This window comes from Triticum aestivum, chromosome 6D, assembly GCF_018294505.1.
Source record: "Triticum aestivum cultivar Chinese Spring chromosome 6D, IWGSC CS RefSeq v2.1, whole genome shotgun sequence".
Taxonomy (NCBI): Eukaryota; Viridiplantae; Streptophyta; class Magnoliopsida; order Poales; family Poaceae; genus Triticum; species Triticum aestivum.
Genome location: NC_057811.1, coordinates 300,370,994 through 300,374,674, shown reverse-complemented (window position 1 = coordinate 300,374,674; position 3,681 = coordinate 300,370,994). Strand labels below are relative to the sequence as shown.

At 44.7% G+C, this 3,681-nt stretch overlaps 1 long non-coding RNA gene across 2 annotated transcripts; it reads left to right on the top strand.

Annotated features, from left to right (window-relative positions):
• Positions 1–752: 752 nt before the first annotated feature.
• LOC123144768 (uncharacterized) lies at positions 753–3,240 on the top strand. 2 transcript variants are annotated; one of them, XR_006471924.1, is made up of 5 exons: positions 753–1,319; positions 1,476–1,550; positions 1,942–2,040; positions 2,171–2,483; positions 2,929–3,240. It is a non-coding gene; the product is annotated as an uncharacterized lncRNA (long non-coding RNA). The 2 variants fall into 2 exon arrangements; XR_006471923.1 differs by having other exon boundaries at positions 1,401–1,550.
• Positions 3,241–3,681: the final 441 nt, after the last annotated feature.

Here is a 3,681-nt window from a genome sequence, read left to right as displayed (position 1 = left end):
TGGAAGATGAAAGTTGTGCGTCTCTGGTCGCCACCGATCGATCAAAGCCGTGAGAGTTGGGTGGACGAGAGTCGGCGGCTTACGCTTGAACTGCAGGACGAAACCCAATAGTCGGGCTCTCTTGTAGAACGGTGTGTACCGCTCATCGTACTCCATCTTAACGGTCGTCTTGTGAGCCCTCATCCGCAGTGGCGGGAGCATATGTGAAAATGAAGAACCAAAGCATAATTAGCATAAACATAATAATTAGCAACTTGTTTTCATCAATTCAAAAAGATTTGGTTTAAGAATGGTAATTACCACTCCATTCTTAAACCAAATCTTTTCGCAAGAGGTGACCCTTGTCGAACTTAGTGTCAAGCATGGTATACTTAATGCCGATATCGTTCGCAAGAGGTGGCCTCTTAAAAAAATGCATAAACATAAGCATAAGCATATCAAAAGAAAAATTAACATGAACTATGGTTTATCATGAACTAGGAAACATTTTAACATATAAGGTTGCTAGCCAACTTGGCTTCAGGAGGCTCCCTCGATTTCCTGTCTTCTCAGCCGTCGGATGATGGTCAAAACGGTCTTCTGTATGATCTGATACGTTGGATCCTCACGGCTGGTTTTGACCTTGCAGTAATTTCAGATGGCCAATGACCTGTGGGCTCGGCCTCGCCTGCGATTGGCTGGGTTGGCCGTTTTCGGGTGCGCGAGCGCCCTCTCCTGATGCGCCGCGTGCGCGTCGTGGGGCAGGTTGTGAGTCTCGTGACCCCTCGCCCACACGCCCATCCCTCCCTGCCTCCTCGATCTCTCTCCCTCGTCAGCCGCAATGGTACGAAGCAACAAACCCTAGCCCCCTTTCCCACGGCTGTTGCGCCCCGACCCCTCCCTCCACCCTCCTCCCCGATCTCGATGGTCGTCGTCCCTCTCACTCCTCCTGCTTCATCAAGACAGCCAGCACGTCCATCCCTCCTTAGGCGCCATGGTGGCGGTCGGGACGGAGCGGGGGCGGAAAGCCGTGGGGAGTCCGCCGGCAGGAGGAAGCAGTATAGGGGCTGATGAAGCGACGGATGTGATCCACCGCCTCCCTAGGTGCTCATCCGCCTCGGCTCGTGAGGAAGCAGCGGGAGGAGGGATGAGCTCAACTGGGCGCATCAGAGAAAGAGGGAAGGAGCGGATACCAGCCAGGAGGCTGCTCGGCTCAGTCCAGCCATGGAGCTGGCGCTGCGGATTCCCTGCTAGCCTCCTTCATCTTCATGTGGATTTAGGTGGCACACTAGATGTTGCACCACCGATGGCAGTAGCCAGATTTGGCGTTCGTGGTGCAAGTAGGTGTTTTTGTCCTCCCTGCCTTTCATTCTTCCCCTCTCTTCATGTATTATGTCTTATCCCACTGCTCTTATTTGTAGTGGCTTGGTGTTGCCCTTGCTTGATGGTGCTGGATATGTCAATAAACTGATCGTGGATTATCTCCAACTGTGTAGTTACCTCTCTCGCTCTCAATGGTGACGTAGATCTCCTTTTGACCGATATGCCATTGTTTCGTGCAGCCAGTTGAGGTTTGTCTCTGAGCTTCCCTCTTTTGATTTTATTTATTTATTCTGTTGGTCCTTTTTTGTTTGGGAATTAAGAGGACTGCATGCTCCTTCCTTGAGGTGTGTAGAATTTGCTATCTTACATAGGCATCATATTCCAAAACTGAAATATGCTGAACAATTCTCCCATGACTGAGAACCAAAACGAGGCCTGAATTTTTATATTATGTGCCTTCCAACTTTTTGCACATATATAATACGCAGTACAGGGGCATAATTATGATTGAGCACCAAAACGAGACCTGAATCCAACTTCTTACAGATATATTAAGTGGGCCTTTTATGCATATTAGCTCATAAATATCAACTATTTGTTGCGAGGGAAGCTAATATGAGCTCCATTACTCCAATGTAGGTTGGGGTGTGCTTGTGCAGATAGTCGATGGGGCGCTTGGCCTTCTAGCTATAGACTGATTGACAGGCATGGTTCATTGTTATTTCCTTCCTTTAATAGGTAATGGCACTACACCTATCTCAGTTCTCTATAGACATGACTCCTGTTTCTAGCCATCAGTTCTGTTTCTAGCCATCAGTTTTTGTTTCAGTAGCAAATAACCAAAATGAATGGATATTATTTTCTGTAGTATTGTAAGGGAAGCAGGTTCTCCAAATAAATGCGGAAGATTGCAGCATCAAGGGTATCACTTCACTGGATTTTTCTACTTCTTGGTGGGCAGCTAAATTAGTTTCCCTGGTCCGTTTCTCAACTATCACAGAAGAACTCTTTACTCTGTAATTTTCTCTTTATTTGTGCTGAAGGCATAGATCAAGTGCTACATGGCTATGCTCTTCGGAGCTTAGAGCATCAGTGGTTGGCCTCCTTTCTATTTGTTCTTTTTTCTAGGATTTGCGTGTGTTAATCGGATGAATATATGGAAGGATACAGAGAGGCCAGAGGTATATATTCTTCTACCAATAGAAATCATTCTGTTCTTTTCTTCACTCGATTAAAATAATTTGGTCTATCGTAGCAAGTTCCACTGTTTATGTGTACTGCTCTCAATAAAACATAGACTAGAAAAGTTCCGTTCGGTATGCATTCTCATGTTATTAAAACATTTTTGTGGTGCAGTCTGTTAGGCAAACTCTGTTTTCCAATCAACAGTTTACTTGCTTTCTAATGCATGTAATACTGCTGACTTCTCTTCAAGTCCCATCTGGTTTGTGTGCATTTTATGGTTCAGTGTATCATTGCAAGAGTTTATGGCTCAGTATATCACTGCATGTTCCTAACACTGTCAAATTTTAATTTTTTTGTATTTTTGTTGATGCAAGCCTATTCTTCGACTATAAGACAATAGAGATTTCCTATCAAGTCTAATCTTTTTTGGGTGCATTGCAGAGTTTGCTATCAAATTCTCAAGCAGCAAGAAGATAGCTAGCCTAAATGAATCAAGACATGAACAGTGTCGAGAAGTTACGGATGCAGAAGTGCAGCAAGTATCGCCTCTATTTTTTTTATCTCAAATCAACCGCAGAAAAAACTACTGGATAATCATCTTCTTGCCACTTTATAATTGGCTTACTGCTATGATCCTGGTGTTATTTGCTATGAGAAAAGAACGAGAGGTTCAATGTGCACCTCATATCATCACATCAAATGGAATAATTGAATAGGCTTATATATCATCATATCTGCACACATAATCTCTTCTATGATTGTGTACCTCTTTATTCTACTGTTCTTAGATGATGAACTTATGCTCTTTTATGCCAAGTAGTTAAATTTGTGTGCATGTTCTCATGGATCATACTTAGATTTTGCAACATTGGCCCATAGGGCCATGCTAATTAGTGTTGGCCATGATCAGGAGTAAATTTATAGATATTTTTTCAAAACTATTACTTTTTTGTACAGCAAATTCGCAAACTATAGCACTTAACACAAAAAAAATCAAAACTATGACCCCGTCGGCCTCGCGTTAGCCTAAGAGGGTGTTTTCGGCCCAGGTTTGGCCGAAAAGGACTTTTCGTCCAGGTGTTGACCGAAGAAGGGCTCGCCTGGGCCGAAGAGGTGGCGTCGGTGGTGGGCCGGTCGAAAATCATAGCTTCGGCCCACGCGCGACCGAAGTGGGCTCTTTTCGGCCAGGGAGCG